The 14,955-nt window shown below is 36.2% G+C and overlaps 1 protein-coding gene across 2 annotated transcripts in view; it reads left to right on the top strand.

Moving 5' to 3' along the window:
- Positions 1-14,955, top strand: part of lepr (leptin receptor) — a 63,879-nt gene that overhangs the window by 8,105 nt on the left and 40,819 nt on the right. Inside the window, exon 1 of one of the 2 annotated variants that reach the window (XM_015378686.1) lies at positions 9,641-9,767. The exons of the other annotated variant lie outside the window; for it this stretch is intronic. The gene's annotated coding sequence lies outside the window, so the exon portion shown is untranslated. Of the gene's footprint in view, positions 1-9,640; positions 9,768-14,955 lie in introns of those variants that run through there. 2 annotated transcript variants of the gene reach the window in all.

The raw sequence follows: 14,955 nt of genomic DNA, 5'->3' as shown, positions 1-14,955 counted from the left end.
TGTTCGGAGTTATGTACAATTTTACTCCCCACCAAACTCCTATTTGGAATAATAGATATGTGCTACATATAAATAAGTCTCTGTATTTGGATTGCTGGATGGAGAAGGAAATTTGGTCTATACAACATTTTCTAAACCATAACAGAGGTTGGCAGTGCTATGAGGATTTTTGCTTACTGTATCATTTAAACTGCTCCTATTCTCAGTTTAACAACGTCATGAACTCTAATCCGGCAGCAAATATGTGCTGCGCAATATTCCTGAGGGCTTTGCATACAACGTCCGGAATAAACTTCCGGTCCTGACAGGTCAGGAGACCCCATTTTGCAGGTCTGCAACAAAGGGTCCTGACAGTGCAAATCTGCAGCCAGACTCTCTTCAGACTTCTACCTGTCTGCTTTAACATTGTAAGAAAGCAAGTCAAAAAAGGAATTTAAAGTGTGGGTTGTAGTGCAGTCACTGGTTTCCCTCATAACCTTGAGCGAAACCAGTGCGGGGGATGGCATTTCGTAAGGTATGTGTTTACCCAGGCTAACATGCTTAAGGCTAGTTGTTTGGGAATCCTTAACCCAAAGACATACCAGGCTATTCATATTTCACTTTACAGGAGCTGTTATCTAGATATCCTAATATATTACAACCACCTTTCCTACAAATGCTATTCAATACTTTTTCCACAACCTCCCTGAGTGACTTAAAGGAAACATTATAGTCCTTAAATGGTTCTTGAGCTTCTTGAAAATGCATGCCAAGATTTTTATACTATCCTTTTATCACTTATTTAAAACTTGCATCTCGCAGTCGACTTTTTCTGTAGCCTGTTAATTTGCCCATATCTTTAAATCTGACGAATGTCTCAAACTATCAACTAACCTCAATTCTTCCAATTCTTTCAATTTTCGCAAAACTACCGGTAATTGAATTTTTCATTAGGCTAATTTTCCAAAAATGAGCTTAAACATCTATTTATTGAATTCTTTCTTAGTTTTGAGAGCACAAACACACTGATATTTATGTTTTTAGATGTTAGAGGGATGCCTTTTAATGCATTACAAATATAGGGCCCAGAAACATCAATGCATGAAAAAAATAATTAATAAGAGCTGATTCCAATGCCAAAATGGATATATCATGCATACAATTTTAATTCCATCCAGGAAAAAATTGATGTGCTGTATTTTAAATATAGCATAGCGTATTTTTTTCCCTGTAAACTTTGTGGGAAACTTGGAGATATATTTTATTGCATGTTGCATATCCCAGTAAATCTGTTTCACCTTTAAATCTGCAGCTCTCCCTGCTTCTCTCTGTTTAAAAATATTTATGAACCTATTTACTAAATATGCTCAAGCTTCTTGCATTATAATAGCAACTTGTTTAAACTTGCAATTTACTGCCATTTTTAGCTGAAAAAGCTCAATATGTCTAACGAAAAGATTTTTCGGTGGCATCTCTAATTTTTTTCTAACCAACCCATCTCCTTACTTTTACATAAGCATCTATCGATGTAGCTGCTGGTTAATATTCACTGAGTGCTGCTGTGTGTCTGTCCTCCAACCATGTAACTACTCTCTAAGCAGTGAAATGCGAACGCAGATCAGATGTCTCAAAGTGACAGATCCGATGATGTTACAGCACCAGGGTTCTAGCCCCGGTGCTGGTACGAGTGCTCGGTGTGTTTCGACCACATGCTGCACTGTAGTCGACCAAAATCCCGGACGTTTTTTTAGGTATGAAAAGTAGGACATGTCTGGGAAAAAAAGGACGTCAGTTCACCCTAGAAAAATTATGACTCTGTATCAAAACATTCCGCATTGTTACATGTCATATTTTAAAAAAGAGAGCAAAGTAGATTGTGCAAAGAAAGGAAATTGTGGTTGGAAAGGAGAGGAAAAAATTCTGTCACTTTTCTCACAAAAGCCTGCAAGAATCACAGTTTTTACACTAAATTTAGAAAAAAATAAAACTTTTAATCTACTGCTCTACCATTATAATGTTTACATATGTTTACAAATATGTTTTTCTTGTCAGTGTATCTATAATTGTATATATTTCCTAACATAATGCTAAATAAACCTGTTAGTACCAGAAAATGTTCTGTGCTGATTAGCCATCAGTTTGAACTGCTTCTGTTTTCTCACCTTTCTGAGAAGGCCTTAGGGCCTTTTTTAGGATTTCACATCTGCAGATTGTTTCCTGAATTCCAGCTCTGAACTGCCAGTCTGTTTCATATTATTGGCATTGGCTGCATTCCAAAAGTGAAAACAAGAAATTACCGCACATGAAGTGTCTTTGGAGATGGATACATACTGTAGTAGAATAAAATTATGATTTGGTAAAACAGTCCCTTTTCTTGTCAGAACGGACCACTTTACATTTTGGTAAATTATCTAACACAGGCAAAATGTTAAAATGTGTTAAAATGTTAAAAATAAAACAGAATTTAGCTTTTATCAGAGCTGTCAAAACTACTCGTATTCTTTCATAAGTAAAAGTTCAGATACCAGTGTACAGAAATGACCTTGGTGAAAGTACAAACTGAACACCTTTACTCAAGTAAAAGTAAAAAGGTCCTGGTTCTACATTGTTTTTTCATAAAATGTTACATTTCTACGCACAAAAATTTGGTAATTTTCCCCTTTTGCACATTGTGTTGATAGAGGGAACACAGAGAAAAAATGGTCTTTTTGTTCAAAATTAAGATTACAGATACAACAATACAGGCTTAACTTAACAATACAGGCTTAACGCAGAAACCCTCCACGAGAAGCTGAATACTTTTAAGAGCTCACATGTTTATCGCTGCATTAAAGCTTAAAATAGCATTAAAATTTAGATTGAAGTTAAGAAATATTCAACATTTGGACGAAGAATGGACGGGGAATGTCTTGCTTCTCAGGACATGATCCATCCTCTGCAATGTTTCCCAGCTGCTCGTCTTCATCCATGTTATTATCAGTGTTTTTCTATAAACAAACTTGGCTCCAAGTTGACAGAACCCTCATGCAGAAACTCAAAAGAGGTCAGGAAAATGTTACAGGTTCATTTAGATCAAGGGAGAATATAAAGAAGTTCTGTTTGGCAACTCCCTGGGTGAAATTCACTGAGGAGAAGATTTGGAGGTGAAATGGAAAAATAACGTGATGCAAAAGGAGAAGGTAAAGAGGCCGTAATGGTTGCAGCAAGGAGTAAGCCAGGAGGAGTGAATGAGGTCCTGTAATGAGTTCAGAATGATGCTTCCAGAGGAATGAGTCTGTTAAATGGACAAGAAGAAATCAGGAATGGAGGATATATAGAGATCAGAGAATGCCAAAAAGGTGTTTTGACCTGGAAGGTTATGACAGGGTTGTGGTTAGAAAGACATCCAGTATAGCACTGAGGACAAATACTGGCACTGCTGAGGTGACATTGAAATGAAAAGCAAAGAAAGAAAAACAGAGAAACTCTGAGGGGCTACGTAACCACATGTGTCAAACTCCCAGCAGTGAGAAACTGGCAGCCAACTCCTTTATACTCTGGGTACTCTAGGTTTATACTCATCACTAGGTGATGAGAAGATGAGTGGCTAGTGTGAGGAAAACATACATGCAGTTTTGTGTCCATGACGGCCACACAGTGACCTCTGGGGGTGCCAGAAAACTAAGTAAAGCACAACGGACACAAACCCCAGTACCCTGACATTACTAGTCCCTCATTCCAAAGATGTGGCCTTAACAGAAGAGTGGAAAGAAGAATACTATGGGGAACAGAAAGCAGTAAAATGCAATTTGTAGTTTGCCACAAGCCATGGCCGAGAAATAAAAACATATGGAAGGGTGGCTCTGTTGAGATGAGAAACTTGAGAATAGAAAATTAACAAATTTTACCTGCCCCTGTTGTGATCCGTTTGCCTGACCTGTCTTCGGACTTCCATTGGATTCTGTCTACTAAGGACCTTGGATCCGTGTCCAGACCCCGGCTTGGATTCCCCTTAGGTACGTCTTTGGATCTCTGATCTTCTGGACTGGACTTCTACCTCATCAACACCAGCTTTGGATTCTCCGTCCGGATGCCCCTGCTCTTGCTTGTCTGTTGGCTCATGCTCATCGGTCTGCTTTGCAGCACCTTTGTCTTCTACTCCTGGAACTCTCTGGGCAGCTTCCGTCGCATATAGTGGAAAATCAGGCAACTGGATTCCACTCCTTCCTCTGGGCTGGGACTTAATTTAAAAACCAGGGTAGTGACTCACATGCTCACTATCGTTCCCCATCAGAGTTACGTGGTCACTAACCTGTGTTTCTACCTCCACAGAGATTCCAGTCTTCTAGTCCAAGTTGACGAGCCACACAACCATTAGCAGTTAATAAATGCTTTTTATAAATCACTTCAAGCTCTGTGCCAGAATTCTGGGTCCAACAAGAGTCGATCTCAGAAAGCAGTTGTTGGCGCAGCCTGAAAGAAGAAGCTGGATGTAAAACCGATTGTCTTTTCTCAACTTTATTTTTAGACTGATAAGTTAATACTTTACTCCTAGTATACACTCATATATCTTTATTATTTTTAATGTTTAGTAGAAGTAAAATAAAGGCAGAGAAAGCTAGCAGGCTGTGGTTGATCACTGAGCTTTACCGCTGGTCCTTGGCGGTGCTCTCCAGAGAGCAGCAGCTTTTGCTTGGTCCTCCGATGCCGAGCGCCTTGGTCCTGCTTGCCCCGGCGGTGCTCTCTAGAGAGCAGCAGCATTTGCTTCTAGGATACAGTCATATATCCTTGTTATTATTTTCAATGTTAAGTAGAAGAAAAATATGATCAGAGAAAGCTAGCAGGCTACAAACAAAAGTTAACAACCCCACAGCCTGAATATGTAAATCTTTCCATGCAAATGACTGATTCCTACTTTTCATAAAACAAAAACAGGAGAACCTTGTAGTGATATTCTTTGTTGATTTTTGTTTTTCATGTCATTGGCAAAGCGGCTGTTTTTACATGTGTAGAGCTAGCAGGCATACCCAAGTCGGTCCTCGAAGGGCTGCTGTCCCGCAGGTTTTAGATTTTATTTTCTGCTTCAGCATAGCATTCTGATGATTGCAGTTAAACGATAGCCTGTTAATCAGCAATCAATGAAAGTCAGCTGCGACAGAGCAGGGAAACCTCTAAAGAAGGGAAGCTGACTGTTTGTTTACTTTTGCGACAAGTGCCCTTAGCGGTGTTGTTTTCGTCAGGGAGGATAAAGAAATAAGTTTGTTGACACTCCTTTTTTCATAACGATAACGAAAACAGACGAGCTAAACATGGATCTTTGATGACTAAAACATAACGAGCCATAGGTTTGAGTTTTCGTCAACAAGACGAGAGAAGACTAAATGAAAAATAAACATCAGTCAGACGTTTAAATTGCATCATTGTGTTTTAATCTGCTAAGCAGTGACACTGCTGGTGCATCTTGATCCTGCTGCCCACCTGCTGCGCAGCGTTGCATATGCTGCAGGAGCACAAATGGATCATGGCAGCAGCAGCGACAGGGTCTGAGAAAATAACCCGGAATGGTCTCGTACTGCGCATTCAACTCTGGCAAATTGTCCATCTTCTATCTGTGCTAGTGTAGAAATGTGTCTTTGTGTGTGGAGCTCCGAGTATGTGCTTCACACTCCACTCTAATGGTTTGCTCTCAGCAATCTGGCTCTTTCATCGCTACTTAATAAACAATGTGGCTAACGTCCTCTGCCAAGTGTAAAGAAAAAAAAACTTTGTCTAACTATCAATATTTTATTTCTTCCAGCTCACAAGAGGTGATACTAAACAGTCAACTGTCAAAAATAACACTGGCCCCTAGTGGCCAAAAGTTAAACAGTGTGCGTGAGTTGGGAATTGGTAGCCTGGGTGCCAGTCCGAACTTAGTCCCGCCCACAAGGTTTGAGTTCGGGGAAGTTCGGTCTGGCTCTGCTCCATAGTAGCGCGAGTATTAAAGCCCACTGTCAGGCGATCCAATCAAATTGTCAGGGCGGGCTTTATACGATGATGGACAGATGATCAAGAGTAACGTAATCAACCACGTGACCAATGCGCGCTTGGGTGACAACAATAATGGCTGCCGCTGGAGAGTTTGGGTGAGTAGATTCTGCTATTAGGTCTGTTCTAGAAGATATCGACAGCAAATTAATTTTAAAAGAGGAACAGAGAAACGCGATCAAGTCTCATCTTCTTATTCTAGGCGTGAAACTGCACGCTTTGGTTTTTGTGGACAACAACTATGCCTCGCTTAAGATACGTCACGCACTCCGTTGCTCTTATTGGTTGTAGGTCTATCCAATTGAGTGCAGAGGCATTTTTTTTCCTGGTTCGTTCAAAACACGCCCCATAATCACAGCTCTATGGAGCAGTATCAGACTCATATTCTGACTAGAATTGAGTCGGACTACGTCAGGCTAGGGAATTGGTGCTATATAAATAAACAGCATTGAACAGAATTTTTTATGTCCATTATATTTTGTTGCTTCATTAGCAAAGCTGGGGAAAGCAAATTGCTGAATCTTTATATTAGTGGAGTGTTGGCCTAGTTGTTAGAGCAGTGCACTTGTTCTCTGACAGTAGCCGGTTTGATCCCCACAGCCTGCACTCTTGGTTCCAGAGCGAAACTCTTAACCTCACACTGCTCCCCAAGGGAATGGATTAAATGCAGAAAGTAAATTTCCCCAATGTGGGACAATAAAGGGATTTACATTTTCACATCTGCAAGTTATTGATCTCAGCGGATTCCTTTTTTCAACAAGTGCATCAGACAAGGGACGGCCAGACCTCAACCTCTCAGCAGCTTTTTTTGTTTCCTGGAGTTGCTGCAATGTACTGCATGAAAAAAATAATTCCATATTTTGCTGTAGTGAGTCAAAATTGAAGTATTTATTCACCCCATACAATAAATCTGGATAAATGACATCAAAATTAACATTACTTAACAGAAGAATGACAAATCATTAGTTTACCAGCCTGGAACATAAAAATACTTAATGGTGCAAGCAGTCCAGAGATCCTCCACTTGCCCTTCATAGTATGGCCTTTTCATCCTGCTGGCTATCACGCAATCCTGAAACTTGAGCTCCAGAAAAACAACCTGCTCCATGTGAAAACATTAGAACAGTTTGTGCATCATCAACAACACATGTAGATTTCTGCACCTCTATGATGACAGTAAGCAAGCTTATTAGCTCCATGAGAAGTGTTTTGTTTAATTACTTCGTTTTGCATTTATCATTATATATACAGATCCTAAAGCCCAAGAAAGTGATCTTTATAACACAAACATTTTTTTTAAATTAATACTAAAACAAAATGTTATATTGAGCAATTATAATAAAATGTAATATTTATGTTCCTTTTTATATTTGAATATAATCCATTTATGACATAAAGATTAACCAAAAACTCTAAATGCTTACTTAAAAAAGGGGAATGTTAGAATCCCATCCCAACCTTGAAAATACAGAGATGACATCATCCCACAGCGGCGTTGTCCGGCCAGCATGACATCATCCACCCAGCATGTGAGCTCCTCCAAAGTGTTTCTCCCGCCTTGTGCTTTAATTATTCAACTGTCGGCTTCCCCACATCAAGCACGGCACATTCACTTTTATCCTAGACACAGAGAGCTCAGAAGTTCAATTATTTTGATGGAGATTAAAAAGCAGCAAGTGAGCAAGCCAAAAGTGGAAACTTTGCTATTCCCTTTCATGTTTTTACATGATCTTTTGCTCTTCCATAGAAATTAAAAAGTCACATATTTGTAACAAAATGCCTGAAATACTTTCTAGGACAATTTAGAATATGTTTATTTGGATAATTGCAAAATTATAAACAGTACAGTACACGTGGCCTCTCTTTTTCTACATCAGAAGAGCATCTCTATCCTCATAGCCTCTTTTGGGTGTTAATTATGAGTATGAATCATGTCTGCACTATGTTTTAAGCTTGGGATATACATATATATGTGTGTGTGTGTGTTTTTAATCTAACCATGATTCATAGTTTAAACTGTGTCTCTTACAATATGCTTCTTGGCCTGTATGACAGTTTCATACAGTTTGTGGCTGACAGCTTTATTGACATTATGAATAATCCACATATGTAGATTATTAATTTTGTGAAGGTAGTTGATAAGGTGCATTAGATCAAAGGTATTCAACAATAATAGATGTCATATAATCCAGATTCAATTTACATTTTTTTCACTCAAAAGTATGAGCTAATTATCCTTTCTTTGTTGATGAATTCCTAATTTGATAAAATAATGTAACAAATGTGGACTTTTGCAAGGGTCTGTAAATTACAGGAGAATTAATTTAGATTTCCTTGGTTTAGTTATTCAATTTACATTTAACTTAAACTATTAAACTAAGATTTAAATTTGAGCATGTGAAATCTTTTTATTTTTAATGCATTTTTAATTTCTCAAGAGCTCAATTAAAATTTGGCATGCAATTTCGATATATGTGGCCAGATATACAACAGATGGCCCTCACGAGATTCGACCACAAAAACTCTCGGCTTAAAGTCATGCATGCTGAAAATACAGAACACTTTGTATTTAAATGAAGTTGTTAAAGGTGCCAAATTCACTAAAATCTCACCTGGCTTTATGAGAAAAGTCATGTCTCATATTAAAATTTGACATGCATAATAAAATGTATAATGCACAATGAAAACAAAAAAAAAAAGAAAAAAAAGCTTGAAGCTATTACATTATCAATAAACTGTGATTAACAGTAAAATCTTACCTAAGTCATAATACTGTAATAATAATACATAACACTGGCCTAAAATCGGGAAATTACTTAAAATCATAAAGCAACAAATTACTACTAGTGTCTTAAATATTTAGGCACATGAGAAACGTGTCTGACAGGACTTAAGTTTAAACCTATGTGCTTGAACTTTTTTGTCTTCTAAATACTTTATTATTTATTTAATAAATTGTGCTGCAATTGGCGCTGCAATTTTTTCCTGAATTCCATTTAAAGCAATGGCATAATTATCAGTAAGCAGAGACTGCAGTTGCTTAGGGGCCCCCGACCTCTTAGGGGCCCGTCACTGACACTTGGTTGGCCCCCTACGCAGTTGGGGACTAGGACGTCTTTTTGCAGATGTAATGGTGCAAAAAAAAAAATCCCTCTTAAACCCACCTGATTCTGGGTTGACTGAATGGACCTTATTTATACCCCAACACATGGCAGATTTCAACAGGATGGTGAGCCGTCGACACCAAGGATGGGGTGCTGTAGCCTACTTCTTATGGGGCCCACCCAGATAATGTTGCGCTGTTGATTTAAAGGAAATACATATAAAGTTACATAAAACCAAAATGATCAGTGGAGTTCACAATATAAAATGAAAAAGAAAATCACATCTGACCAATAGAATCACTTAAAGTTATACTTCACAGGAAGAAAATGTATTTAGCATTACCAATGCGAGGGTTGAGAGAGCTAGTCACATTTCACAAAAGAGTCAAGCAATACAATACTAAAAAAATAAAAAATACAGCCGAGCTTCCTTTACGTCCCCTTGAAGTTGAAGCTGTAAATTCGCAGGTTTCCTTAACGCACCACGGCAGAACAGGAGTTTTTCTCTTTTTTTACCCCTCCCACCAGCGCTCCAGTATTCAGTCTCACTACGGTGAGTCAACCCAGTAGTTGGCTGGGAGCGCTTCTCTGAATTCCTCATCTGTCAGATGGTTTGAGCTGTGGACATAACTCCGGTGTATAGAAAAACCTCCATGCAGCTTCCGTTCTGATCAACACGTAAGTAAGAACCCAGACCATTTAACATTTAATGACAAAATATGTGTGTCGCTTTCTTGCTGTTTCTTTACAGGCTTTCCTATTTCCCAATCTTTATACATCGTATACTACTTAATTTTCTAAAACCTTAAAGAAAAGATTTTTAATGGAAGTGTTGTTCCACAGCTTGACATTTAGTTGAACTGTGGGTGCAATTTAGAAGTGTTAAAGTTAGGATATAAATAATTTCCTCTTATGATTGAGTGAGAGGAGTAGCTGTATGAGGGACCAGCTGTAAACACCCCTCCTCATTTGCATAATGAGGCCGAAATGCATAAAGAAATGTAAAAACGACAGGCAGAAATAAATAGCATTGAAGTAATAAACAGGGTAAAAAAATACAAAGGAAAAATAAAACAGACAAAAATGTTATAGCATGCACATAAATAAACACTTAAAAATAAGTAATTAATAAATTAAATTGAAGTTTATTACGGACAATAAATAGATAAATAAATAAGGTAAATTTATTTGTTTATTCTATTTTTGGTAGCAATTAATTGTATGCTTATTTATTTATTGAGCTTTTTTAAAATTATTTCTGTATTTTTTTTTAAATATGGTAGAGCTGGTCCTCCATATAGCTGAACTACTTGTTTAAGGAAAAAAAAAAGAAGTTTTTCCAGGGTGGCAAGCACAGACCTGCCAGCATTTGGACACAGAGCCTTCAGGGAAGAGTAGCAGTACAGAAATAAAGACGTTGAAGTTGGAAAAACCGTTAATGTTTTTAACCGTTAAGTAGAAGGGAAAAATCAGTGAGCATTTTTTCTGCCTGACTAAAGCGCAGTTAAGTAAATGTTTCACATCGCAACTCACATTATATTTTAATTGGATTGTAAATTATTTAATGTTTTTAAAATACTAAAACCTTAAACCAGATATTTCTAGTTAGCTAACTGTGCAAATAATCACCCAATTATAACACAATTGACAATAATTTAAAGTTGTCTTAAGTTTTCATCTTTTAAAGATCAAGAAATCTAAAATGATCAAAAATATGCAAACACTTCACTTTAGTATCAATACCATGCCCAATTAGTATTTTGTCCAGATATAGTGTTGGAGTATCGATAAGTTTGAGTATCAATATTTTTGAATAGCCTATTGTATTGTTACTAAATATATATATGAAAAGAGAGTGAAAGAGACGGGGAGAGAATTTAAACATTTAGGGTTTTCATAATACATAAAGTAAATATAAAACTTTAGATATCAACCTCAAGTTGAGACATGTAACTAGTGGTGCATGTTTATGGTTATCTTTTAGAGAACGTTGACTGTATGCCACTGCAATGCAATTTACATTTTTTTCTCATATACAGCATTTCCAATTGTCTTGCCACTGTAATGTGCTATATAAATAAATTTGCCTCATCTTGCCATTCCAAGGATATCCCAATTTATTTGAGAGCTTGTGTGCCAATAGGCTGGATCTTCTTTTCTCCAAAAGAAAAAGGCATCAAAGTACATTTGGTTTTATACCTGATATTGTTCTCTGAAAAACATCACAATCAAGCCTTTTTTTAATCATTCTACACTATCAAATAAATAATAAAAGTATGTGTGATTAATACTGATACTGTATCAGGATACTGCCGGTATTAGTCAACCCTTAAAGTTCCAATATCGTTATCATATCGGAAAACAAAAAGTAGTATCCCTTGGTTTAACTTAACCTATTAAAACCCACCCATTTGCCCATTTCTTTCAGCCAATATAAAAAAAGTTAAAGACTAGACTCTGCTGTCATTGTTTTTCCAATTATAATGATGCCACTGCAATCAAAGATACATTTTGTAAGGCTTTTGTGAGTTTTTTTTGTCCCTTGTTTTCTTTTTATATATTGGATGCTAAAGGTTATTGCCAAAGGCTAGACATCTCGACTAAATGAGCCTTTTAACAAACAATTCAGTTTACCTCAAGGAAAACTTTCTGTTATGTTAAATGTCACATTGTTATGCAGCCTATTTGGCAGTTATTTGCTCCTGTCAAACCTTGGCATTCGGAGTTGTCAGATTAAACCTGTGTGGGAGGTTTTAAAAATCAGTGAAAGATGTTAACGCCTCTGATATTACTGGTTTGAGAAGGTTGCCTGTTCTGTGCTTAATAATTTATGCATCCCTTAAAATATACTTCAATCTAATTAGCACTGTTATGTAAGTCCCAGAGTGAATTTATCTTTTAATAAATCCCATTAACTCAAGCTGGTGTAACAGGAACAGTTTATAAACCATTTGAAGGCACATCATAGTTAACATTCACATATGGGATCATATATCCAATTATAAGGCTAGATATCGACTCTTTAGGTGAAGCTTTTTATCCTTATGAGCTATCAATTTTTTTTAGGTTTAACTTGTATGCTACATCAGAATCAAAAAGTAAAAGTGCTTTTCAAAAAATAACCACACAATGGTTCGTTCATGTTTCTGATCAATTGATTAAGCTAAAAATAAACCCACTTTTGGTAAATTACATTCCACAGTGAATAAAAAAGACATTTTTTACCACACATTTTAAATGCATTGTAAATGGTTAAAACAATCCTCTAAATTTTCTATTGTGGAGTTTATGATGTAGAGATGGGCAGACATTACAGATTTTTTCTGTTAAATACAAAATACAGTTTTTGTGCTGTTTTGCTACTAATAATAATGGATTTTATTTGCGATGCACTTTACAGTACATTTAAAACAAATAGCAAGTTACATGGCTTACTACAAGAATCAGATCACAGCAACAAGTTCATTTTTATTTTTTTATGTAAGTTGACCTGAAAAGACATGAAAAAATTTTTTTTTCATGAGATGTGTAGTATTTTAGATGTGAGAGTCCTGATTTGGAAGAAATGAAGCATTACACTTTTTCAACATAACTTTTTTTACATTAAAAAAATAACCATATAATAAATAGATATCCTATTCAGTACATGTTATTTGTTTACATATTTAACTGTATATAGACCCTACAAATATAATACATTGGGTATAGTGAAAACAAGAGTGTATAAAATTACTTTAACCATTTATAAGGGTCATTTGGAAAATTAACCACAAAAAATAGGTTCAAAACGGTTCTCCTGCAAAACTCTTTAATATTTTGGGCCGCTGCATATTCTTAATAGTGATTTTTTAAAAATTGGATTTGGAGAGTGTATCACACCAATAAAGCTTGCAAGGGTCCAGTGTTGGGCTGGAGTAAATTTGATTCTAGAACGGCCCAAAACAAACTAAAAATAAAATAAATTTATTTCATATTTCTTAGTTTTTCTAGTATAGCAATGAAAAATGAATTGTTCTCCATTCCTCTAGATTATGCAATGTAATCAGATTTGAATCGATTCACAGTTTATATTGGATATTTATTTTATGCCCTACCTAGATTTTCATGTGAGCTGAGAATGTGCGAGCTGTGCATGATTGTGCAAGCCCATAGCTTAGGAGGCAACACTGCCCCTCTGATACGGAAAAAAGGACCATAGACAAAAAACAAAGAAACTCAAAATAAATGGAAAACTGCTTATCTCTAGATAATCTACACATCCATTTAAATGTAACAGGTTCAAGTTAGGACACCCTTAGGTTTAAGTACGGCTGGTGTTTAACAACATAAAAATGTTGAAAACAACACGTACAGGAGGAAAAATATACATGTTAGAACAGAGACCAACAACTTCCAGTGAATTTTTTTTACGTCTTTGTTGATCATTTTAAGACATTGCTAGAGGTGAGCAGCCAGTGATCACTCTCAAATAAGTGAAGTCTTTCAAAATATATAACTGAAGTAAAAGTAAAACATATAGTGTACTAAAAATATCATATAAGTAAAAATATCATAAATATATAATATATAAACATATATATAAAGTATCATAAGTATAGTGTGTTCACAGTGTATGCAACTAGTTATTACACACCTCTGATGGTTTTGGAGTCAGGACAGTAACCACAATATTTAAAGAGGAGCTGAGAGTATTTTAATCTATATGGAGGAAATTATATATTTTGTATGGTAGAAATACGAAATGCATCTGTTTGCGACGCAATTCGATGTCACATTTTAAAGTACGATTCTAAGACACTATTTTTTGAAGCTTGATCAAAAGAAGAGAAAAGTGCACTGTCCTCTTTCATGATCCTGAAGACATTTTATGCCTAAAACTTTTATTTCAAGGAAAAGAAATCAGTTGAAAAATAAGACAAAAGACATAACATTTAAATAGTTTCCTTTCAGTTTAAGAAACAAAATGTGCGGCTCTTTGGGGCCGCCACTGGAATAAATTTTTTCTCCTGATGCTGACCTCCTTGGACACCTCTGCCATAGTGGTAATATTAATGTTTAGAATATTTTTGTAGAGTTTTGATAAAGAACAAAATATGTGATTTTTTCTGTGAGTAGAGAAAGTTCTGTAAGCTGTTATTTTAGCAGATGGTGGACCATGTGGAAAATGAAAGCCTTCTTTTACTATTTATAAACAATTGATAACAAAACAGAACATTAACTAATTAGCAGGGTCTCAATGGAACCAGAGATCCGGTGCGAAAGAGTGACACTCTTGTTTCAAACATTTACCAAACAGTGTTCTATCCCTATCCTCTCCTGTCGCCCATTGACAGCTGGAGATAGACACCAGCACCCCTTGCGCTTTGGATAAGTGTGACGGAAAATGGATGGATGGATGTATGTTCTATCCATAATCTAAACATGAATTTCTGTCCAGATTTGTTATGTTTTTCCAGTGTTCTTAGGTTGGTGACCCTCTTTATATAATCTTTGTTGACTAATTAGCAAACATACAGTTATTCTTCTTTTATGTCAACAGATCTATCAAGACAGACATAGAGGTTTTTGTAACACCAAAGTTCAGCACTTGCTGAACAAGATGATCTGCACATGATTATCTAATAATAACATATGGTCTGAAAACAGACATATGGGTCTTAGTTCATTACTGTTTCCATTGCTATATTGCTTGTTTTGGTCAACTCTTTCAAATAAATAGGAAGATTGTGGCTGCTGGCTTAAAGTATAAGAAGCTTCATATGGATATAGACTCTACTTAAACTTTGTTTATCCTTATTTAGAAAAAACATACAGAATCGGTCTGCATTTATAAAGTTAGGAGGAAAATTAAAATTACATTTTTCTA

The sequence above is a fragment of the Cyprinodon variegatus genome, unplaced genomic scaffold, assembly GCF_000732505.1.
Source record: "Cyprinodon variegatus isolate N-32 unplaced genomic scaffold, C_variegatus-1.0 Scaffold176, whole genome shotgun sequence".
Taxonomy (NCBI): domain Eukaryota; kingdom Metazoa; phylum Chordata; class Actinopteri; order Cyprinodontiformes; family Cyprinodontidae; genus Cyprinodon; species Cyprinodon variegatus.
This window is presented reverse-complemented; position numbering and strand designations above follow the sequence as displayed.